Source organism: Furipterus horrens, unplaced genomic scaffold (assembly GCF_987537825.1).
Source record: "Furipterus horrens unplaced genomic scaffold, mFurHor1.1.pri manual_scaffold_1, whole genome shotgun sequence".
In the NCBI taxonomy this organism is placed as follows: Eukaryota; Metazoa; Chordata; class Mammalia; order Chiroptera; family Furipteridae; genus Furipterus; species Furipterus horrens.
In genome coordinates, this window is record NW_028327171.1 from 42,966,912 (window position 1) to 42,993,192 (window position 26,281).

The following is a 26,281-nucleotide window of genomic DNA, read 5'->3' on the forward strand; positions in this document are numbered from 1 at the left end:
AATAAAGACATGGGATTCATTTAAAAAGCAAAATAAATATTATTAAACTTGATATCAGATAAGTAAGCTTCCCAAAACCTTGAATTTCAGTGAGTTTTTAATGGAGCAAATATACATAGCTTACTGTTAACCCAAGAGGACATGTATTTGAAAACAAATTTTTGAAAGTTATTTTGTACTTAGGCATTAGTCTTGATATTGGGCACTTTAAAAAAGATAACTTTCCAAGTATTTAGCATAAGAAATTGAAGGTCCAAGTTAATTGTGAACATTATTAAGCAAATATCTACAGATAATTTGATTTTTTTTAAACCTTTGGAAGCTCACATAAAGATTAAGATAAGTTTGAAAATCATTAACTGGCATAAAAGGCAAATGGCACTTTGGGATTTAGTGTTATAAGCATCATTTCATTTTAATTTACCCTATTTTCCTAAGAATAGCAATGTTATTGATTTATTCTGAGAGGGTTTCCACACACAGTGATTTTTTTTTTTTTTTTTTTTTTTACTGTGGTAGGTAATAAAAAGGATTACAGGCCCCCAGAAGGATGAGATATCATCAGTTTGTAATCCAGCCCATGGTTTCCTAGATACCGTATTGTCTATTCTGTTCCGCTATGTGAAAAATGTTGAATATCAACAATGGGTTTCAGTGCTGTATTGTTGAGTTTTGTATGAACTAATCTAGCTTCACTAAGGAAAGAAAAAAAAAAAAGAAATAAAGAAAGAAGAAAAAAAAAGAAAGAAAAAAAAAAAAACCCACAGCTTTGGACAAAAGTCTATAGCCAGTGCATTTGAAACTCCCCTTGCACAAGGGCTGACTGTAGCTGGGGGAAGACAGTTTACTCATTTGCTCTCTCCTTTCATCCAGTCAGCAGGCCCTCTTCTCAGGTGTAGATCACCTAACCTATTATCATTTCACCTGTTTTGATTCTCTGATGAGGAACATCCCAGGACTTATCAGCTGGGATAGGCCTCATATACAAGACAGCTCTGTTCAGTATTTGGAAGGTAAGCTATTTGCACAACTTCTCGGCTGTAGTGTGCTGGCCTGGCTCTAGAACTTTGCAGCCTATCACTTATTTTTAACTTTTACTGTTTCTTCTCTCTTCTTCTTTTGGAGAAAGAAAACCTGACAGGTTTCTCCGGAAAAGTGGCCATCCATGGAATGAATGAAATGTTCCCTTTCTGTTCCAGTAAGTAATTGACTTGTAACTAAAAATTGAACTGGCTGCTATGTCAACTGCAATGTGAGCTGCTGCTGGCACAGGTGTTGCTTACTCTTTAGCCTGGAAAGAAAGGGGGCTTAATCTGTGATTAAATTTCAAGTCAATTGACCTCAACATGATAGTACATAATTCTCACTTGCCTACCGAATGGCCTGAGCTTTTATTTTGACCCTGATTCTCGCACCTGTGTTTTTAATGTTTGGTGTTGCTAGAGCTGCTCTTTTGGTTAGAAATAAAGTGGGTGGAGAACAGTTCTAAGTAAATAACAAATGATGGTCAGCCAACTATGTCTTTAATCCAGTGCTCAATGTGTTCTGTTTCTCTAATGCATAAACTAAGGTCATATAAATTATTTTTAAACTTTTATTTTTAAAAGTATGCATTAATGGAGAACGATTTTATTACTAGAAATGCACAATACATCAAATAAGTGAATTACAAATAAGCAAAGGCTGTGAGACTTATGATGCTGTTTCCAAAGGCTTAGCTTTGATTATGTAACTTACCATAAGCTTTTTAAATATGCCTTGCACCTTAATGCTTTCCTTAGCCCTGAGAATAAAATAGCAGCATTGTTTTTCTTAGTTTCTGTAAATAAAACAAAAGGCTTTAACTTAGCAAGACCGCACTATTTGACTTTTGGAGACAAACCTGTATCTACTTCCTAAAAGCAAAATAAAAATCAATGACGTCTAAAATTACCATTTACACTTGAAGCTGTTCTCCATTCATTTTATGTAAAATGGTTGCATGCTAAGAACTGGTCTGTAAGGTGAGAGCAGCGGTGTAGACTGTTGTTTTTTCTTCCTCATGTCCTTTTTAACCTGAGTTAGAAGAAAGTGCTGAGGATGCTTGCTTCACCCTGCTTTTAGTGCCAGGCTGTGACCAGTCTCTGTGAAGCCATTTCTGACCCTCTGCTTGCAGTAGTGAGTCTGAATTTTTCCCCTTCTTAGCCCAGCACTGTCAGTCAATTATAGGACTGAACTGAACCAGAAAATCTGGTACAGTCTGGTAATTAGTACAAAGGGTTTCCAGTCTAGTGTAAAGACAGGATGCAAGAGCCCCAGCAGTCACAGAAATCATTTTGATTGGCCATGGACATTGCCTTTTAGTGCTGCTCGGTGACTTCCTAAAGATATTGCCTCCTACCCTACAGGTTTTCTCCTTCGAGTACATTATGGACCCTTTTTAAAGTCATGTGTGTGTGTATGTGTGTGTTTCTTTTTTTAGATCCAACTTCTCCCATTTTTAATCTGTCATTTTTGCCTATCAAACAGACACATTTTGACTTGCCCAACAAAGAACCAAGTTATCAACACTCACAGAAACTGACATTTTTAATTCAGGCTTCATTATGTCTCTGAATTATGACAGTGAAGTACAAAGACATTTTAAGAGTTTTTTCATTATTTTTAAAATCCAGCATTGGGATGTTTATCTTCCTGTAGTATTCATATTTCCTTTTCTACCTTCATTCTCAGTAATATATAATTAGCATTATCAAAACCATCAGTTATTATCCTTTATGACTTTTGACCTTTATTTTTTTAATGTCTGAAGATAACATTCTCTAAAATAAGTAAAAACTCCATGAGAAATTTTAATGAAATATTTTAAGGTTATAAAAACAATGAAATAATTTAAAATGTGAATCTTTTAAACATCAGCATTACCTGACTAGGCAAGTAATGAGTTATATGATAAACTATACTGACAAAGTACATTTCAGGAAAAAAAAATTTTAAATCAAATGCATTTGATAGCAAATGTAATTTTATAGGATATTTTCATCATGCATTTTTAACTACTACTTTGGAGCTCCTGACTTATTATTTATGCTATTTTTGGATAAATTGTACTTTTTTGCAAAAGCAAACATCCTCTTTGATTACAGATTACAATCACTCATTAGTCACACATTAGATACATGAAAGCACTTGGTAGCTTGTCTCTGTAACAAATGCCTGCTTCCAAAAGATAGATATATGTATATACCTAAGGGCAAATTTAATGCTGACACCCTATACAAAAGTACAAATGTGACAATGCCCACAATAACAAGCAAAGAAAGCACAGGATTTTTCGTTTTCCAGAATGCTATCTTTAGAACAGTCCACATCATGATTTTCATAGTGATGCATGTATGTTGTGAATCTTATAAATGACTCTTTACAATATCTTAATGTAGCTTTTAGTATCTGTTTTATCCAGTATACAATCTTAACAAAAGTAGTTATGTTACCATGTCTGTGACTGATATTTGCATGTCTGATTTTGCCATTAAATTTCAAGAAGGTTAATATTGCTTTTAGAAACTTGTCATAAGTAAGCCATTTTCCTAGTAAATATGCCATAATTTTAAAGGCTATTCAAGAAGCAATGTTTCTCTTTCAATAGTTTTGCATATGTTTCTCTATTGTTTTTTACCCATAATATAGTGTAATGCTTTGAAAAGAATACACATATTCATATAATTATGACGTTCTGTTTTAAGCAGAACCTTGCCCATTAAAAACTAAGAGGGTCTTAGAAAATGATATGGTAACTTTTCAGTCACCACATTTGCATTCAATTTTAATTTGCCATCAAATCTATATCTTGAAATGCATCCATAAAATAACTAAGGGGAGAGTACATTCTTGTAATATTTTTCTTAACTTATTTTTTGAATCAAAAATATACATTAAAATTCAAAAGGTGATTGATACACGTAGTATGTTCTGTAACAGCAGAGTGCTGTGTGGATCTGTATCAAATTACAGGGGTTCACAGGCTCTAATATGGACACAAACATTCTTTTCTACCTCAGTCTTATTCCTGGTGGCAGGAGTAAGACTTGCAGAGAATCCCAAAGACTATCTAGCATTGAGACTTTCAGATTGTGTACCCTTGAGCTCTTAGGTTCTTTGAGGATACTCAGGACCGTGGGGGAGGGGAGGGTAAGTGGCCTCTTACCTCCTTGAGATCAGAGAGCATCTCTGCTTTTATCTGCTTAGTCTATTAGAGTTCCATATAAGATGAAAATGCCATGCTGAAGGGAAAAAAGTAAAAAAAATTACTAACAGACCATTTTATAAATAAGGAAAGCAGGATTTACTTAAGGTAAAACAGTAAATCAGTGACAATGTCAGTTCTATAGTCTAATCTTGTCTCCTAATCCCAAACTCACTCTACTAACCTATGATAAATTTTCCCTAAGTAGTCATGGATCTTTTCATGTAATCATCCTAAGCTATATATTAAAAATACACACAAATAGATCCATAGCCCTATGTTGAAAATCATTATACTTACTGAGGATACAGTATCTAGGTGGTAAATATAATTGAGTAATATGTTGTTGACCCAAATCAAGCCTTTTATTTGGTAATACCATTAAATCTGGGGACATTATCACAGCCCTAAGGTTAAATACTGATTCATCTATTACTTAGTAAAGTACTATTCTGAAAGTAATTTTTTTAAATTTAATTGTGGTAAAAAAAAAAAAATGCATACCAAATTTACTATCTTAACTATTTTAAGTGTAAAGTTTGGTAGTGTTAAGTATATTCACACCTTTGTGCTTGGGGATGTCTTTCACAGTTGAAAAATTAATTTAAACTTAAATCTAAAAGAAAGACAATTAAAGAGAACAAAGCTTAATTAAGAGGCTACTTTTCTCAAAACATGTTTTATGGAATACTATCCCCATAGTTATACCATGGAAAAGAGTAAAATGGTCAAATAATTTTTGGAAATGTAGCATGCTGTGTCTCTCTCTAGGAAATTCACAGTGAAAATTTGCCATTGAAAAACTATAAGAAGTCATAATTGTAAAGATCGTTTTGAACTTTGTTTGCTATAGAGTATCCCAAACTATTTTTCATACTCTCCCTACGGTTTTGGGGGAAGAAAAAAAAAACTGTTTTTATTCTTTAGGGCTATTATTTTGTTGAACACATTTTGTGAAATTGTCCTCTAACAGAATTTTTGCAGTTTAAAAAAAAAAAAGACATACGATAATGTTTATTTTATTTATGTTAACTAGCTCTGTATTTACCAATCCTTATCCTCTTCTTGTGGATAGGACATTAATGGACAGCCCATTAATTCAATCACTCAGCGAATATTTAGGCACGGTGCTAAATGCTGAGAATATAATAATGAGTAAATCAACCAGGGCCCCTGACCTTATAGAGCTTACAATCCTAGTATTTAAAAAAGAAATAGAGGGAGCACAGCAATATTAGCTGTTTCCAGCACTCATCACTTATCAGACTATGTTTGCTTTGTTTTGTTTTCCCTAATTCTAAAATGAGAGAAGAGAGAAAAAATAGGAAGAAAAAAACAAAAAGCATGACACTAGTCCAGAAGTCTACAACCTGCTCTTTGAATAGAAATAACCCATATTTTCCTGAGGTGTACTTATGCATCAGCAATTAGATCTATGTTAAAATTCTCTGATAATCCACAGAAGGATTTCTATTGCTTAGAAAGACTAAGATAGGGTGGAAAGGAAAAGAAGAAAAGAAGGCAAGGGAGGGAAGAAGGAAGGAGGAAAGTGGAATGAGGAAGGAAAGAGGGAAGGAAAGAAAGCATTTCCTGGTCTCCCCTCCTATTGTAACTCCTTAGCTATTGATGTTACTTACCTTCTAAATAAGAAGATTCCTTCCAAGTGTCAGCTGAAGACCTTGTTTGGTAAACAGTCAGCAGGTCATCATTGTCTTTCTAATAATTCAAAGTGTGTCTCTCAATCAGATTGAAGTGTTGGTGGTAACCACTGGTCTTACCTCTGTCAGGAGGTATCTCTAGCTATCAATTTTCTCTCCCAGGTCCTGACCTTAATGCTGGGGAATCTGTGTCTTCATGTGAGCAGGTGTCTTCTAAGCAAGGAAAAGACAGGCCCATGGGCATAGACAGTACATGGTTCTCCAGAGCTGTCCCAGCCCTAGATACCTACACAAAAATATTAGGAAATGTTTCAAGAAGAGTGTTGTTTTCTTGGTACTGAGTGACCTGATGGGTAACACCTATATATATCACTTGAAAATAAATATTGTATGTTACTGACCTTTTGGTAACAGAGATTTGGGAAAGAGGAGAAAGGCTGTAAGATTTAAAAGAAGAAAAAAGCTTGCAACTAAGAGCAAAAGAAGGAAGAACTTGGGCCAGCACTGGTTTAACTGCACTTGCTGCCCTTGCTGTATCACAGGTGAGCCTGGAAATGGGGCCTGAGCCCAGGCCTCTGGGGTGTTTGCTGTTGCCCTCATGCTCCTCCCAGCATTTCCTTTGATGTGAATAATGTGAGATAAGATCATTATCAGAATAGTATGAAGAAAGAAATTTGTGATTTTCAAGTTAAAGTTAAGGGCTCTGTTAGTGTGTTTTCTTCTTCTAGTTAGCTGGGAATCAATTTTCTAATTCATTCTCTTCTCTGTCATTTGCCTATTGATAATATGTGAGGTGATGCAGTGCTTGTCCCTTTTTATTCCTTTTAATTAACTTTTAAAATCAATTATGATTACTTGTATAGATTTCTAGTCTCTCTTCTCATCAAATTTGTTTGGCTTATTTTTTTTATTTACACACCACTACCCAGCGCTGTGAATTAACAATAACAAAAAATCTGCATTCTTCCCTTCCACCTCTTGAACTAGAGAAATGGTTAGCTAATAAGAGGCTAAATGAGCCTTAGAGTATAGAGAAGCTGGAATCCTTAAATTATTTAAATTGAAAAATGGCTGGTTTTACAATCAGAAAAACTCAAGTGGTCCATAAGCCCTACTTGATTGTCCCCCCGTTATCTGGATGATCTTGCAATGACAGCTGGAGTTATCTGCCATCAGCGTCACTGTCCACAAAAGCTTCTCTGCTCTCTACTCAACTCTTCAGCAGCCCTGGGGAGCAGGAGCTATTTCAGGGGAGCAGGCCCTACAGGAATGGAAACTTTATTAAAATGCAAAGCTGTCTCTAGTGACATAAAAGCTCAGTAAAAAATGATGGATCTAAGACCACAGAGGCAGAAATTAACTGTAGAATGAAAAACTGAGATTTTATACACTGTGACCAATAGGTTAGGGTCAGTGTTAAATAAAAAGTAATGTGAAATAAACAGCAGTGTAAAAATAAAAGCAAGCGATGGAGGGAAAGGAAAATAAATAGATTGTTCAACATGAATAGTACAACAAATGCCATGTGTCAGCTAGCCCTTGCAGAATCCTGTCTCAGGAAGCAGCCCAGTGCAATTTATTGTGGGGTGTGAGGATAGTTGTCCACTTTGGAAGATTAGGGAAGTACCCCTAAGACATTCCTGACTTTCTTCTGGTGAGCAACTCATTTTTGAGCTATCGTGCATGAGTTTTCTGAAACTCTCTGTTACTAACAGAATTAGTAATAAAGATAGCAATAGGGCCATCACACTTTGCCCTGAAGTCTGAAAGTGGCCCTTCCCTTCACTTGCTATATGACCATGAGGAATCTAATCCTCAAAATATATTGTAACTGCATTTGCCTGATTTGATTCATTGTACTATAAAGTAACAAAATAAGATCTTAAATTTATTTGACACTGTCCATTCAACTCAAAGTACTCCATGTATATCACTCACTAATAAGTTGGTCACTAATAAGTTGAAATGTTGAAACAAAAACCAAGGCACTAAAGCATAGAACAATTACATAATTTGTTATAAACAAGAAAAATTAAAAACAAGGTCCAAGTGATTTCAATTTGAGTATAGTAAGTTCTTCACAAATCCCTTTATTTTGCATTCAAAATTCCTTACTATAAAAAAAAATCGACTCTTAGCACAATACTCTTAAAAACCAAAGTAGTGTGTTCCCTTCTGTACTTCACTACTTTGAAAAAATTTCTCAGGAGAGATTTATTAACAATATCATGACCACCAAGGCAACTACCAACAACCACTTACAGAGTGCCTACCACCTCCCCAGCTCTTCTCCGTTCTCCAAGCCTTATCTTCAAGCCTCATTTTCCCTTCTGTTCAGGAACCTTGAAAAGGGGAAACAAATCAAAATGTTCGTCTAAATTACCTAACTGGTAATTTCTCTTTCTATGCAACTAGAAAGTTTCGTTAACAGTTGATGAAACTAAATGAAGTACCCCATTCCTTCATCTTTAGCAGAAGTCATTAAAATTACTGGTCAAATCAAAATTACTCCAAATATCAGGAGAACCCCCAAATATGTAACACTTTTGTTCATAATTTCCTAAAAATATTGTATTCGTTTTTGATATATTTATAAACTGATTTTTTGTGATGAGAAAAGATTGGCAGAATTCCTTAAGACTTTTTTTTGAGCTGGCTGGTGTGGCTCAGTGGATTGAGTGCCAGCCTGTGAACCAAAGTGTCACTGGTTCGATTCCCAGTCAGGGCACATGCCTGGGTTGCAGGCCAGGTTTCCAGTTGGGGGTGCACAAGAGGCAACCACACAGTGATGTTTCTCTCCCTCTCTTTCTCCCTCACTTCCCCTCTCTCCAAAAATAAATAAGTAAAATCTTTTTTTAAAAAAACAACTTTATTTTCCCCATTTTGGTTCAGAGATGGCTTAAGGTGTGATCTTATAAACAAGCTTACTTCTCCAATTGAAGAAAAAAACACAGAGCATCCCCTTTGTCCAGCTCTCCCCTCCACCCCCATTAGTATGCACTGCTGCACACTTAAGGCCCAGAGAGCAACTTCTTTAACTTGGGAGGATGGCGTTTGTGAAACCCCAACCTTTGTTCCACAGGGACACTCATGTCAAATGATAGTCCCTCATTGTAACTGTAACTCCACCATGTTCTCCCATTCAAGACAGTGCATCCTAGTGTGAGTGGAGTGAAAATAATGCTATTACAGGGATAACCTTGAGTTTGCCTTATTATTATTTCACATTTCTTGTAATCACAGCTGATCATGACACACCAGTCTCATGACTCTGGGGCTGAAAACTACCCATTTGGCAAAATTGGCAGCCAAACTGACAGAGCCAATAAATGATAAGAGATCCTTAAATCCCTGGAGCTAATTCAAGGTCTGAGAGGACACTCTGAACCAGCACTGGCTCTCAGGAATCTTGCAGCAAATGATAGGGCCACGTCACACTACTCTGCTCCCTTCAGCCTGGTGCCACTCACTCCAGGTCAACTCAACAGACTCAAGGATTTTATGGACAAGGCTGGATAGAGTGTGTTTACATTAAACTAACATTAAAATTAGTTTAAGATACCTAACTATTAACAGTGCGAAATTAATTCCATGCACCATGACTAAATTTCTGTCTTTTTATTAATTGTATTGGCATATGTTAACTTGTACTTTACATTGAAAACAAAATTATTTTTAAAATTTTCACTGTTCAAAATGCAATTTTGGTTCTCTGGAGAGCTTTTGAAAAGGCCTATACTGAGACTATCTATACCCCAGACAAGTTAAATCAGAATCTCTAACAAGGGGATCCAGGCACTAGTACTTGTTAAAGCTCCGCAGATGATTCCATTTGTAAGCAAGGTTAAGAATCACTGGTCTCAAGAAAGAAAAAGCATAGGAGAGGAAGATTAGCATAGGGAGATATTAAGAAATTATGGTCATACAATTATAATTGGTGTTATTTGCATTTGTCAACCTGTTATTCCGAGAGCTGCCAGTGACACTGGAGATGAACCTAAGATTCCCAGACACCAGTCTCTTCCTCCCTCTACAAATCCTTGGAGTCTTATAGCCCTGTGAGCCAAGGACAAAAAGGAAGTGGAACTTCTCATGGTGGTAGAATTCTCTCAGAACTGATTCAGTAGCCCTGGCTGGTGTTTCTCAGTGGACTGAGCACTGGCCTGCAAACCGTAAGGTCACCAGTTCAATTCCTGATCAGGGCACATGCCTGGGTTGTGGGCCAGGTCCCCAGATGGCGGTGTGAGAGAGGCAACTGATGTTTCTCTCCCTCTCTTTCTTCCTCCCTTCTCCTCTCTTTAAAAATAAATAAATAAAAGCTTTTAAAATTTTTATTTAAAAGATTGATCCAATAAAACCTTTCTCTACTTTTCTCTTCTTAGAGGCAGGTAGAAGTAAAGAGTCGTAGGCCTACTACAAATTTCTTCAGCAAAGACAGATTCACACCAGAGTTTTAAAAATAATACAGAATATCTCTTGTAGGCAAGGTTCTAATTTAATCCTTAGTACAATCCCATAAGGCAGGTAAATGTTTCTCCATTTTACAGATGAAAACACTGAGAAACAGCAACATAAGAAGGCTGCCCAAGGTCATACAGCCAATGTGTGACTAAGCCTGGATCTTACTCTAAGACAGATGGAAAACTGACCAGGGGTCATCCAGCTATTCATGGACAGCTGTCTGTGTCAAAAAGAATCTTCCATTCTTTAAGTAGAGAATCAAATTAGTATGCTAATTTTTTTTGTGTTCTTTGCTAGTATGTATAAGCAAGCATTATACTCACAGACATAGAAAAGAATCTTAGTATTCAGATACCAGTATGGTGTTTGTCCTCTTTTGAAACATCATCGCTAGTTCTCATGACCAATTTAAGTCTATTGGAGTTTCTTTGATTTAAAAAAAAAAAAATAGGGGGGGCATATTTAAGAGAACCCAACATAGGCATCTAAACTCAAGCTTACATGAAGTCTTTGAAAATGTAGTATGACGCCTTCTTATAACATTTCTGAAATGGAAATAGCTCTTGAATTCACGGTAGTAGAAAACAAAACGAAAAAATCCATTTTGTATGTTCTCCCTATGAAACCCTAGAGTGTGATAGTGAAGTTGGGATTTGGCATCAACCCCAAACAGCTGGAGCCATCTGCTTCCTGTACTGTGAACTTTTCCTTAACCGGAAATTGCTAGCTACCTAGAGACACTGCCCAAGGTAGGACCAGCCCACAACCTACTTGAAGAAAACGGTTTATCATTTACTCACCAGGCATGGTTTTGTGTCATTTGTGTGTTAGGCACTGGTGCCCTAGCTACTTCATTTTTATCCCTTTCCCAGCTTCCTAGCACTCCTTATCCCCCTCCCTTTCACACTCCGGAGGGCCTGTCTTGCCCCTCTACCCTCTGAGCCAAATCCTGTTCTCAGCTCCTTCATTCATGTAAAGATAAAAGTGGTTGATAACAGCTAAGAAGAGTTGATCTCCAGGGTGATATGCATTTTAACAGGGATTACAGACACCCTTTCAGCTAAAAAGGCAATGCGCTTGTGCTGTAAGTGCAGGCAGTGGTTGTCTGGAGACCGAGGAGGCTACTCCAATCCTGCCGCTCCTTGGCAGCCTCCTGCTCCCCCGAGGTCAGGCCCACGCCCTCGCACGTTTTCATCCCACGCTGGCATATTTGGCACTCAGTAACAAAGAGAACTTTAGCCTGAGGAAAACCAATGGCAACAGTAAAGGTGCCCTGACATAGATGAATGGGAAGACGCTGGAGCCATGAGCCAGAAGCCTTGGAGAGAAGGCAGGTAAAGCAGTAAGAGGGAATAATAGCCTGGTCCCATCCTTTGAATGCTTCCAGTAGCCAGTTCAATTTTGAGAGACTTCTGGGAGTTCCATTTAGTTCAAGGATCTACAGATCTGGTTTTACTCAGCAGCTCTGCTACATTTCAATTTGTTGCTTTTGGGTTGCACTGGAATTGGGATAAAGACTAAATGAATCATTCAAAATATATTTATTGAGTACCTGCTATGAACCAGGAATGCTGCTAGGCATTTTAAAGACAATAGCATAAACCTCAGTTTCTGCCCTCATGAAGCTAACATTCTTTTTTAAAAGCCTGATGTGAAAGCATTAATTATATAATTCATTATTTAATTGGGGTCATATTAAGTGCTGCAAAGGAAAATTGCCAAGTACTAAAAAAAAAAAAAAAAAAATTATAACAGGCTGCATGAGTTAATACAGAACATCAAGCAAAGCTTCCTGGGGGTGGGGGTCATCTAACACAATTCCCGAAGGATGAGTAGAAGTTAGCAAGAGAATTCATAGAAGGAATGGACACTTCGGATAAACACCTTTAACATGTGATACACTAGAGTTAGTCCTGAGAATCGTCTAGATTCCCTTACTTGAGGTCTTCACAACAAGCTGCCTATTCAAGGCTCTGAATGCAAACAAAATAAAACAATGGCATAGAGAAAGAAATTTCCATAGATGTGGACAAGTCATGGGGCCTGCTCAATATTCTGTCACCTCATTCATTACTGTTTCTCTGTGCTTGCCTAGGACAGTAGCATGAACATCCATTTGACATTCCCTATCAGTACACTCTAAGCCAACAGCTTTCAAATTCTGAAACACCCACAGACTATACTTTCTGTATGGCTCTGTCCAGAAACCCTGGGCAGAAGAGAAGGAGTTAGGGAAAAGGGAATGAATCTAGAAATGAAAACCTCAGAGAGAGCCTGGTCTGGGTAAGGAATACTTTATTCCACCCACACTTCTTTTAATATGGAGCCAGTACTTTGTAAGTTTGCAAAAAGACATTCCCAAATTCATCATCCTGTTTTATATACCATGATATTTTATATCACCTTCCCTTGGCCCTCTTTTTTAGCTAATTAAATTCTTGTTCCTAAAAACTCAGTTCTGGCATCTTATCCCATTACCCCACTGTCCCAACCTAATTTAGATATCCTTCCTCTGGGCTCTCATAGCATGCTGCACTTTTATACCTTATCACAGCTATACTATGGTAATTGATTTACTTATCTGACTCATCAGCTTCTTGAGGGAGTAAGTTCCTTAAGGGCTCAAGGCTCATGTTTTAATCATTTTTATATCCCTGGTCCCTAGCAGAGTACTTTAAAAAATATATTGAGTGAATTAATGTTCATGCATGATAGTTACTTTCTCTTTCTTAGCCTCTAGAGAAATGTGGAAACTTAGATTTTTGTGTATGTAGTAAATAAGGCTGGTTTTGTATGTAAGAAACTTTTGACCCATGCCAGTCTGATATCTATCTTCTCCATTTCTAGGTAGCCTGTTGTGGTTACCTTAAGTCTACCTCTATCATCTTCCTTTGGAAACATCCTAAGAACAAAATAGGCCCATATACATGGTCCCACTGACCAATACATCAGTCAAGAACAAGATTGGTTTTGATGTTCACTATGGAATAAGATATAACCATATGCATGTCTGATCTTTTAGTCAATGCATTTTAAATAATGTTCATATTTCATATGAGCAATGGTATAATTTTCAAGTAGGAGCGAGGAAAGAATAAACTATGCCTAACAGGACATTTGTGAAGTATTTAAATATTTATTTAATGAAAAAAGGAAAGGATACATTAATAAAGGAATTAATTAGAGGCATGTATAAATATAGTACTATTCCCAAGACTCATCAAGCCAGTAGTTAAAATAAGGGACTTATCATTGGCAAAACATCAAAGCCGTCTAACGTGAAAAATAAAAGCTATTGGAAGATCATATTTTCCAAACAAACAGGATCCAAAATCATTCAAATAGTGGAAAAGAAGAGTGTGCTTTAAAAAAAATAATACTTCTAACCTGGAGGAGGCAGAAGTTTGATATGGGAGGAGAAATCCCCACACCACCAATCTTTCTCCTCACCCCCCACCCTAAAACCATCCTCACATATGAACATCATGGTCATCTGGTCTGCTTGCTTTGTGAAATAACCTTGATTTGAAAAACAGGAAGTTAGAGATAATAGAGCAAGAGAAACTTCCTATCAACTGAAATTCCCCTTCCTTCTCTGCCTATTATTCTTCAAGATAGGCATAATGGCCACCTCTTCTATGAAAACCTTTTTTTACCCACTATAGCCCCCAGCTAACTGCCTCCTTCCTCTGCACAGTCATCACAGCTTACCTCTTTTCCTCTTTTGCACCTGTTTCACTATCTTCTATCATAGTTGCCTACAGTTGTCCTTCCTCTGGGATAGGAGCTTTGAAAAAGGGGTTGTGTCTCATTTATTGTTACATTGCATTCTCTCTCTGCTTTCTCCACTGCTAACCCAAAACCCAGCAAAAAGGAAGAACTCGGAAAATGTTTGTTGGACCGCTGGGAGGGAAGAAGAAGAAGGCAGTTTATTTCTGAAGGAAAAAAAAACCTACTTGTCCTTTTTCTTCAAAAATATTGTATCTTTCTAAAATCAGGGACTGCCTTCTGTCCCCCTAGGTGTTAGGGTATGTGCCCTCGAACACCTCGCTTTGGCAAAAAGCCCAAATTCCATCTCCAACTAGCTGAGTCATGTTCAGTTTCTTTGTGGTTCATTCATGCTTTTCCCCTTCTTTGACACATTAACATTTCATGGTGAGCGGGTCCCGTTCCGCTGGCAGCCCCGCTCAGCCCCCACACCTCTAAGCTGTCCTCACTTCACTAGTTCCCAATTGCCTGCCTCTCAGGGAGTTCCGTCACTGTCAAGAGCTGTTTGTTTGCTGTTGCCACACCTAAGTGTTGATGACTAACCACATAAAGCAAACTCAGCAAACAAGAGACCTCTGCTAGAAGCCATGTTCCCCTATCTTTTCTTTTCCAAAGTGCCCCATTTGTTTTAAGAAAATGAGAGAAATGCAGATAATGAGGGAACTGAACAAACAGATCCTGCTTCATTTAGCATCTGGTCAAAATCTCTAATTTCTTTTTCCTCAAATACCTATACATCTCCTACTTCCAGGCCCTGGGTAATAGTGACTCCCAAAGAGTTTCTAGTTTTATCTTGTTTTGGAGATCAGCAATTTGTACCTTAAGCTCAAAGCTAGCAATAATCCATGAGCAAACTGGTAATTAAAACTATCATTTCTAAAGCATGTCATAAAAGGATTTCTGTTCATTGACTTCCAAAAGGAAATTACACACACAAACACATATATGTATTTGTGACAAGGTTAGCATTTCAGGATTTACTTTCAGGCCTTAAGCCCATAGTAGGCGCTTAGTAACTCCCTGCTAACATGCTGATTAGTTTTAGTAGCTCCCTGTTATTTCCTAAAAGACAGCATTTTCTAGATTTTTCTGATCAACAAATGAAACATACGTTTTCTTAACACTGTGGAAATAGACTAATTCATGTTGTGAGGTTATTTATTACCAGCCAGACCCTCATGTTGCTCTACGGGGCTCTGATAATCACGTATTTCAGAAGCCATTAGCCTTCTGTGTGTTGTAAAGCACTCTTCACTATAACCAGTCTATGCTTTGTGTTCTCAGGGGAGGAATGGTGTGTTCTGGAGTAACAGACTTCTGTTGACCAAGTAAGAAAGTCCTTGATGCACAAGTAGTACATTAAACTGCTTTTAGTTGATAGTGTTGAAATTAAACAGTGTGTGGAATCCCTGCCCAGGTATGGGAACATATAAAACCCCTGAGAGGTTGTACATTAATTCAAATGCTTAATAGTATAGAGACACAAACATATAAGAAAAACACACATTGAAGGAATGTAACAATCAAGGCTTAGGCAGTTACAGCAGACCAGCAGGAACTGGATTTAACATATTGATTTTAGAACCACTGTTTTGGTGTTTTTTTTTTTTTTTTTAAAGAGGCGAAATATTGCTTTTACTGTTTTCAGATAATAATGATTGTTGTTGCAAATTATAAAATTTAATTAGCTCTATAAATGCCAGAGGAACAAATAGTGTGCTATTGTCTTGATATCTTTCCAGAAATTAGTCTTTTAAAATAAATTTGCCATATTAATCATCTAAAAATATTTTTGATCACTGAATTAATAGTTTGCAGCCTGTTTTCAGGTGCTCATTGCCATAGGTGATTGCTTCTTAATTACTACATGGGCTCTTTCTATTCACTCATATTAATTCATGTTTTCTGGCATAGTCCCAAAAGGCAGCCTTGCCCTATATCTTCTAATTACTTCTATAATTGAATTTGCCCACTTTTTCTAACCTATTTTTTAAACTGACTGTGTTTGTTCATGGTTTATTGTGTCTTTTTTGTGTCAGTTCTCTGCAAGCAGAATGTACATTGATTCTTTCCTCGTTTCTCATTAATTTTCAAGAGCTTTGCTGCGTGTCTGTTTTTTTCAGTCAGACCTATTGCAAGACCAAAAAAAAAAAAAAGTCTCTTATTATTAAAGGTTAGGTAAAATAGACTAAAGTTAATTAATTCATTAGTAACTCTGAGCCAATTACTGAAGCCTTCTCTTATTTATATACTTGTTAACAAGACAGAAATGAGAAAGGCCAATTACAGGCACATGTCCTTCAGAAGTTCAGCAAAACCAGAGCTTATGCATTTATTGACACTCCTCCACAAAAAAGAAAAAATTTCAGTTTATATATCAGATGTGTGAAATCACATTTTTTAAATTGTTGGCTAATACTCTATTCTATTAATAAATTTTAAAGGTTTTTCCACTGTCTAGCTATCTTTAATATGTCTATTATTGTTAAATTCTTCTAAACTTATCAGAAGGCATTCTGCTGAGCCTTAAGCAATTACAAAAATAGAAGAAATTTGACTTATTTTCTGGTTTTCATTAATCTCCTTTTTTCCAAACTATTAAGTTTTTGATTCTTGAAATAAGATATTTGATTAGCAGATCTCAAAAATGAGTACCCTTTAAAATATGTTTACTCTATTTTTATTGAATATGCCAAAACCTCGCAACATGTGCAAAGGCAGTTTTTTTCTGGATTTTTTTCTGTGACTAAAATAAAAAAATGTTACCACTTAATTTATATAAACCACTTGCACAGTGTATATGTACCTATTACTTCCCCTTCCCTTCCTCAGAAATATTTTGTTAATTTAACAGGGGTTCCAAGGGAAGGACCAGTAATTGATTAGCTTTCTGTACGTCTGTATTCTCTGCTATGCTGATGCCAGCATTGGCCCAACAGATCAACACAGTCAACTGACACTAATGTCTCAATAAACTGACTGGTTGTTTGAATTAACACTAATTTATGTTTTTCTTTCTTTTCTTTTCTTTCCTTTTTAAATATCATGTGGACTCAGGTTTTTATAGTTAAGTAATGCCAAAATAATGTCAGAGTTACTGCTGCCTAACTTTTTATTTTTTCCTAAGTCTCAAATGTATGAAAATGTAACCAAAATATTTTACAGAACAATAACAACAACTGCAGCATTGTAAAACAAGAGATAATCTCAGCAGATGATTTTTTCCAAGTCTTTGGTTCTTGGAAAACCAAGGTAAAAAAGTTTTAAATGTATAGTGTACCTTTTCAGGAAGCTTATCTTAATGCTTCCCAACTTCATACTCTCTCATTTATAACTTTTTTTTGGGGGGGGGGGGGGAAACTTTTCACCCTGCATTATAAAAACTTGAATTATACTGATGTATTACCTAATTGAGGAAATAACTATATTTTATGTGCTCTGTAGCCCAATGCCTTGCAAATAGTAGGCCCTCAATAAATATATGTCAAAAGAATCAAGGATGAGGAGTCCATAATCTTTTTGTTAACATGTTCGGTGTCTAACCTCCCTCACTGTCTAGGTTAGCTAAAGAATTTCATGCTTGAAATCAGTTAATGTATCTTAATTTTCTGTGGTAACTGCAATAAATTGGTAACAAATGTTCCATTATTAACTCATTATGTAAGCTTCTCTGTTCCAAGATTAAAAATGTATACTAATTTTTTTCTCAGAACAGTTTTTTATTCTTTTCATTATATATGACTGTTTCTTAAGGCTTTACCGACCTCAAGTTTGTTACTTTGGGCCAGGACCACACAGGAGCTTGTTACTCTTCCCAGTTCCATGAGCAGGGCAGTCTCTGTGTGTTCAGAAACACCTGTGTGAAACAAATGAGCTTCCCTAAGACTCCTTTACTCCTTAGGGCTTTTACTCATTGGTTCTTCATGCCCCTGCTTCAGTAAAGCTGATTTTCCTTAGGCTAACGTTTGTATATTGTCTCTGCCTTTCTGTTTTCTCTTTCTTTCCTTCTGTCTGTCTGTCTGTCTGTCTGTCTGTCTCTTCTTCTCTTTCCTCCTCTCCTCTCCACTCAGTCCCTCCCTTACTCCTTCTCTCCCTTTCCTTCCTCCCTTCTTTCCTCCCTTTCTCTCTTTCTTTCTTTCTTTCTTTCTTTCTTTCTTTCTTTCTTTCTTTCTTTCTTTCTTTCTTTCTTTCTTTTTTCCTTCTTTTTCTCTGTTTTGTTTTGCTTTTCAAAATCAGGTATTTTATAGCAATGTGTCCTTGGCTCCTAATAACAGCACCATATATATTTATAATGGTTTTCCAGTGTACAACTTCTTTTCACAGATACCATTTCATATGATTCTTACAGACTATATATTATGCAGATGAAGAAACCAAAATTCAGAGAAGTTAAGTGACTTGCTTAAGGCCACAGAGCTAGTTACAATTTGTTTTTAAATTCTTGACTCGCTCGCCTGTGAGAACAAAATCCAAAAGGGTTTTCTTACTTGATTTTGACCTGTTCAGTGAGGAAACTACCTGATGTACTCCCCAAACAGCTGGGTTTGTAGCCAGCTAAATGATTTCTCCAGTAGTTATATTGGTCATTTTAAAGAATAAAATGTGGCTTAGTCCTTTAACGTGCATATATCATCCTATGAAAGGGCAAACTCTGATTCAGTAGGTCTGAATTTCCGAGGAGCTTCCAGGTGACTTGGTGAGGGGGAGGTGGAATACTGCCAGTCCACAGGACTCACTTGAAGCAGCCAGGCGTGGTGGAAGAGTGAGAAAGGCTTTGGAGTTGGAAAGACCTGATTCAAGTACTGGCTCTTCTGTTTACTCTGACCTTGGGCAAGCCACTTGGCTCCTGTGAGCTTCAATTTCTTCATCTTTAATATAAGGGTAATAATATGGATCTCAGTTACTGAAAGCCAAGGGAATGGACTGTTAGTGAATTGGCCTGCTTCCTCTCCACTACTGCCTGATTAATCTTGCTAAGGTCTCCCTTCACACAGGAATTTTCAAGTCATCCTCATCACCTGGTGAATTATGTACAAGCTCCTCCCCTTGAACCTCAAACCATCAATGTTAGAGCCAAAGTCACCTTCCTATCTTGCTCTCTCCCTGCTTCCTACTCAAACTCTACATGTAGGTAACACATCAGATTTCCTCTCTTTGATTCACCTTTGTCCCACTCAATCCTTGTCTTATCTATAGAAATTTCATCCTTCCTTTACGTGTCTTCTCCCTTCCAGGCTCTTACTGGAAGCATTTTTCCTGCTATCCATCCCCTGCCGCTCCCAACTCCCACTAGATATACCTGCATGGTATTTGGATTCTCACAACACTGTTTGTGTCTTTGGATGGTTTCTTTTGTATTCTGTCTTATGTGCTAGTTATTTCTGTAATTATCTCTTCTCCTATTAGGACTCTGAGTTCTATGAAGATGGGGATCAGGTGTCGTTCAGAGACCACAGTGGTAGGAAGATAGCTTTGGGGAGCACAGACCTGGGTGTGGACCTCAGCACCACTATTTGTCAGGACTAACATCCTAACCTATCTGAGCTCCAGTCTTCTCGTCTTTAAAAGCAGGTGCCAATAATACCCAACTTGCAGAGTTACTGTGAAGAAATGCTGTATAAGAAATACCTCACAGAGTATGCAGTGTATCTGAGAGCTCACGTCAGTGAAATTGAGTGAATTAGAACTGACTATGTAATCCCAACACAACACAGACATTTATTCCAGTGTGCGGACAACTGGACCCAAGCCCAGCTTTCCTATTTGTGTGTACATTTTAACATTTCCTTTTCTGGCTATGTTTATGTCAGTTCAGAGTCTTATCCGAATATTTCACATTCGGCCATCTTCAAACTCAACATTTGTTGAGGTAAAGTGCTAATGAAAAAGTAACATAGCATGTTTTTTGGTTTTTTTTTAAGTATGTGATTTATAGTTAACACTGGATCTGAATCCAAAGTGCCTCCACTCTAGCAGTTTCCCTAACCTCTCCAAACTTTTTTCTTTATTTGTTTGTTTTGGGGTTTTTTTTTCTTTTTCGGAGTTTTTAAAAATAAAGAGTATATTATTTCTAGGGCCCAGAAACAATAATATTATTATCGTGGGTGACAGCAATAACTTCCAGTGCCCAAGTCTCCACTTTTGTAAGTTGAATTTATATATTTTGCTTGATGGTTAGGTGAATTTAAATGCTTTGTTTATTTCAGTAATTGCTGAGGAGCAGTACATTTCCTTTTTAATTATTATCAACTAATTTTATTTTATTTTTTAATTTTAAAGTAATTTTTTAATTATAGTTGTTGTACAATATTATATTAGTTTCAGGTGTACAACCCAGTGGTTATTTATATAACTTATGAAGTGATCACCCCCAATATGTCTAGTACCCATATGACACCGTGCATAGTTATTACAATATTATTTACTATATTCCCTATGCTGTACTTTACATCCCTGTGACTCCTTTTTCTTTATTTGTATCATTTGTTATTTTTCAACTACAGTTGTATACAATATTATATGAGTTTCAGATATATACCCCAGTGATTAGATATTATGTAACTTACTAAGTGATCATCCCAATAAATCTGGCACCTATCTAACACTATACATAGTTGTTAGAATATTATTAATTACATTCCCTGTACTGTACTTTACATCCCCATGAATATTCTGCAACAAGCAATTTGCACTTCTTAATCCCTTTACCTTTTTCATCCACCCCTCATCCTCCTCCCATCAGGCCACCATCAAAATGTTCTCTGTATCCACGAGTCTGTTTCTGTTCTGCTTGTTTGTTTGTTCATTTGTTTTTTAGATTCAGTTGTTGATAGATATGTATTTTTGTCATTTTATTGTCCATAGTTTTGTTCTGTTTTGTTTTTTTCTTAAAAAAGACCCTTTAACATTTCATGTAACACTGCTTTGGTGGTAATAAACTCCTTTAGCTTTTTCTTGTCTGGGAAGCTCTTTATCTGCCCTTTGATTCTTAATGATAGCTTTTCTGGGTAGAATAATCTTGATTCTATGTCCTTGTTTTTCATCACTTTGAATATTTCTTGCCAATCCCTTCTAGCCTACAAAGTTTCTGTTGAGCTGACAGTCTTATGGGAATTCCCTTGTAGGATAACTAACTGTTTTTCTCTTGCTGCTTTTAAGATTCTCTCTTTGTCTTTAACCCTTGGCAGTTTAATTATGATGTGTCTTGGTGTAGGCCTTTTTGGGTTCATCTTGTTTGGGACTCCCTGTGCTTCCTGGAGTTGTATATTTATTTCCTTCACTAAGTTAGGGAGGTTTTCTGTCATTTTTTCAAATAAGCTTTCAGCTTCTTGCTCTCTTCTCTTTTGGCACTCCCATGATGCAAATGTTGGTATACTTGAAGTTATTCCAGAGGCTCCTTACAGTCTCCTTATTTTTTGGATTCTTTTTTTCTTTTTGCTGTTCTGATTGGGTGTTTTTTGGTTTATTATATTCCAAATCACTGATTTGATTCTCAGCTTCATCTATTCTGTTGTTGATTCCCTATAAATTTTTCTTCATTTCATTAGTGTAGCTTTCATTTCTGACTGATTCTTTTTTTATGGTTTCCATGTACTTTTTTATGCTGTCTAAGTTTTCACTAAGTTCATCGAGCCTCCTTATAACCAGAGTATTGAATTCTGCATCTAGTAGATTGTTTGTTTCCATTTTGTTTAGCTTTTTGTCTGGAACTTTGTTCTGTTTTTCATTTAGGACACATCTCTTTGTCTCCTAATTTGGCAGCCTTCCTGTGTTTGTTTCTATGTGTTAGGTAGAGCTATTACCTCTCCCAGGTTTGGTAGAGTTGCCTTATGCAGTAGGTGTTCTGAAGGGTCTACTGGCACAGCCTCCCTGGTCACCCAAGCTGGGCATTCCAGGTGTGCCTCCTGTGTGCGCTGTGTACACACTTCTGTTGTAGTTAGCTTTGATTGTTGTTGGCAAATTAATGGGAGGGATTTACCCCAGGCTGATTGGCTGCAACAACTGGCTGCTACAACCGTGGAGGATCAGCTGTGCAGGGGTCAACCCCACAGAGCAGGACCTACTTCAGCAAGGCTCTGGTGCCTGCTGAGTCTGCCCCTTGAGTGTGTCATTTGTGGAGGTGCTTGGGCAGTGCTTTGACATGGTCTGAAAATGTTCATTGGTGCACCATCTCTGGGGCCTCCGGGAGGTGCAGGCCAAGGTCAACTGCCACCTGTTTTCTGCCTGGAGCCACCCAGCACGAGCTACAAAGTGATCTGCAGATGGCTGCTACTTGTGCTGGGCTTGGAGGTGCTCAGGTGAAGCCAAGATGTTAACCAAGGCCAGTTGCTTCTAGTGGTGGGCCTGGAGCCACTTAGTACAAAGTATGGGGCATGCTGATGCCAGATGCTACTTGGTTGAGAGATTTTAGGGAATTCTGAAGCATGAGTGGTGACAAGCCATTCATGTGGAAAAGCCACTAAAAACACTTTGGGTGGGCTCAAAAAGTGGGTTTGGCAGGTCTCAGGTAAATCACAAGTGGTAGATGAACAGTGATAGCCAGGTTGATGGAGATTTAAATGTGGTGTCCCTATGCAGGCACTGTGGAGGGCTCTCAGAAAAGGAACAATAGCCTCTGCCAGCACTTTTGTTTTGCAGAAAACTGCTCTTCTAGTTCTCACCCTGATGCCAGACAATTTAGCTCCTCCCCATATGTCCCTGGTGCGTTTCTAGCTTCTGTCCCAGTGCTAGAGCTCAGAGGGAGTGAGTCCAAGTAAGTTCATGCATGGGCTCTTTGGAAGCAACTGTCTGGGTTTCCACAAATCCCTATCTCTCTCAGCCTATCTCTCCATCTGCTCATTCTTACAGCCAGGATTTATGGGGACCACTCTTTCTGGCACTGAAACCCTGGGCTGGGGGGCCTGGTGTGGGGCTGGGATTCCTCGCTCCTCATGGGGGACCTCTGAAGCCAAAACATTCCTCCTGATTTTTTTCCACCAACATAGGTGTGGGACTAGCCCATTCTGCATCTCTGCCCATTCTACCAGTCTCAATGTGACTTCTTTAAACCCCTAGTTGTGGGACTTCTATTTAGCTAGGTTGCAGGTGGTTCTGAAAGATGGTTTTTCTGTACTTTAGCTGTGATTTTGCTGTGGTTTTGGGAGGATACAAGTACTGTATTTACCTATGCTGCCATCTTGACCAGAAGTCTTATTATCAACTAATTTTTTTGAATAATTTAATCAGTAAACCATACACCATTCAGTTTAATCTTCTCAAGGAATAACTTACTTTTTTTTTTAATAATTAGAAGTTAAATGTTGTGTGTGTAACCAATGTTGGCTTAAAGCCTCGACTCAGAACAAAAGATGGATCCAAGTTGCATCTAAACTTAGGGCAGTCAAAGCCAATGTCATGGCTATAGTCCGTATGTTGTTTTGTTAATGTGGGTAAGGAGAATTTTTAAAAGAAAAATAGAAAATGGGGCAAACCTTGTTTTAATTAAGGAGTATAAGGAAAGAAAATTAAATGCCTATGTTGCAACTTATTTTTTCAGACTACCAATAACATTTTCCCTTAGCCTCAAGAGACATAAAACAATGGCTCATAGTGTTTTAGAACAGGAACTAAAGTTGGGTACTGTGTGTGTATGTAGTCCTACATAAGAGTAAGGCAACTTTAAAGCTGCTGTTGCCTCCTGGAAAAAAAGAAAATAAACTGGGATTCTGAGTCGAGTATGTATGCATTTTCTGTTTTTCTGTCTTATGGATCTTTATTGCTAAAAATTTTTTTTATGACATTGCTCTGTGCATCTTTAAGCTTCATGTGGTCTTGTTTGCTCATTCTCAAATCTCAGATCATGGCAGAGTTATGAAACATCTTGAGTTATTAAAAGTAGAGAAATCGCATTTTGTTTGTGAACTGAACAGCAGGCCAGGCAATGTCTTCAGAAACAAAGATTTTATTTTTTATTTTTTTAAATGTTCTTTTTATTATAAACTAAGATGAGGGATGATGCTAGGATGAAAAGATTGAAACGGTCAGCTTGAAAGATATAACACCAAGACTGTCTACATAGCTGTAAATAAAGTAGAGATTGGCTTCTTTTTCTTGACTTATTTGGCCAATGTAAAGCATCTTATTGGGTGATCAAATCTTGAAAAGTCACCTAGAAGTTTAAGTTACCAGTGTGCAGCATATCATTGATCAATTTAACAATAACAACAACAAAGAGATATTTAGTTTTACTTCATGCAGCATAACCACAGATTGAGACACATTCCATCAAATAGATGGTTACAAGCATGGGCTTCAATTCAAACTAACCTGGATGTGAGCCCTGGATCTACCACTTGCTAACTATGTGATGTTTGGCAGCTTAACCTCATGAAGTCTGTTTCCTCATCTGCGATATGGGGAGTATAACACATTTCATCAGAGTAAAGATGCACATTCTTTCACATTTTATCATCTCTAAATCAGAGCACATCTTATAACTGCTGGTGTGTCTTGGTTTAATCAGCAACATTTTTTTTCTTGATTGTCTAATTTATAAACTACAGCATTTTCTATTCAAGTAAATAATTAATATATACTTCATAGAATTGTTTTGAGGTATACATAAAATAATGATGTACAACTTTACTCCCTAGAACCTGGTCCACAGGAGACTCAGTAAACATACCCATTAATGTTATACAGTATGATCTTTGTAAATGCTCTCATTCTCCTTTCTTTTTAGTCATAACTTTTGTTTGCCAAAACTAGAATTTAATCTCTTTGCAAAATTCTTGTTGTTGGAATAGTCTGCCTACCAAATTATTTGTCTGATTTCATCTAATATCTCTGGCAGCAAGATATTCACCGTAAGCGTTTAAATCTGAAGTGTGGTCAAAATAAAGATTGTGAAAGTCTGCACTGATTTGGCAGGTTGAGTTGTCTGCAGACAAAAAGAGGAGTAAGTAGTGAGCACTATAGAAGTGTTGTTGAGGGGTAGCAGCATGTAGAGAGTGGTTAAAGAGCATAGATTCCAGAGACAAGTTGACTGGGTTCAAGTCTTGGCTCTTCCCCTGACAAGCTGTGAAACCTCAGACAAGTTTAACCTCTTCGTGGCCTCCATTTGCTACTGGGGTGAAAACTAAATGAGCAATGTCCATAGAAGGTGCTTTGTAATGTTGCTATCATTATTGAAAATACCCTTTTTGTATTCAACTGCCTTAAGAAAGGTCTGAATTTTCTGATACTAAAAGGGAATATTACTATCAATTTCCTTTTTGAGCAGGTGATTGTTATAATTCTGTAAGAGGCATGTACCATATAAAACATACAATCTACTAACAGTATTTTTGAGGTATTTGTGATTATGTAATCCAACTGATAAAACTAGCCTCTCTATCAGTAAATGCGTGACTGAAAACAAAGTTAAGTCTAAAATTGCTTCTAATAACTTCTAGAGTGTTTGAATAGTATTATCTTGGTATGATTTATAATTCATTAGATTATATGTCTGCCTGTATCCCCAAGAAAAGGTCATGTGATGTGACTAGAAACTTTAGAATGCTCTTCTTACATTTGTTCACTTGCAACCTATATTATTTTAATTTTTTTTATGTTGTGGACATAAAAATAAAGTTGTCAACATAACTGTTATGCCTAGAACAACTATGGCCATCAAGCATCTATCTGTAAGCATTGGTGTGGCTTTTAACTTGTTGATAAAAATTTTAAACATAAAGAATCAACTCTGAAATGAAATAAAGCTTATCAAAAGTTAATCATTACTTTTGAGACATAATTATGTGGTAATTCACTCGAATAATGGTAATCAGCATTATTTATTCATAACCAAATCACATTTTTAGCTTTACTCTTCTTCAGTTTTTACTTTTGGTTCACTTTTTTTTAAAATATGTTTTATTGATTATGCTGTTACAGTTGTCCCAATTTCTTTTCCCTTTATTCCCCTCCACCCAGTGACCCCCTTCCCTTCAGTTGTCCACCGCCCCTTAGTTCATGACCATTGGTTATGCATATAGTTCTTCTCAACATCTTCGTATCTACTCCACTCCCTCCTACTATGCTTCTTAATTCTTGCACCATTTCCTTCCCTTTCCCTGCTTCCCTCTCCCTGCTGACCTCCCCCCAAAATGTTCCCCATACCTATAAGTCTTTTTCCACTCTCATTGCCTAC

General features: G+C 37.1%; 1 long non-coding RNA gene across 2 annotated transcripts in view; it reads left to right on the plus strand.

The window, feature by feature from the left end:
• LOC150020943 (uncharacterized) overlaps positions 1-26,281 on the plus strand; it is a 513,888-nt gene that overhangs the window by 391,577 nt on the left and 96,030 nt on the right. The window contains exon 1 of one of the 2 annotated variants that reach the window (XR_016511321.1): positions 1,134-1,198. The exons of the other annotated variant lie outside the window; for it this stretch is intronic. This is a non-coding gene — a long non-coding RNA (uncharacterized LOC150020943). Of the gene's footprint in view, positions 1-1,133; positions 1,199-26,281 lie in introns of those variants that run through there. 2 annotated transcript variants of the gene reach the window in all.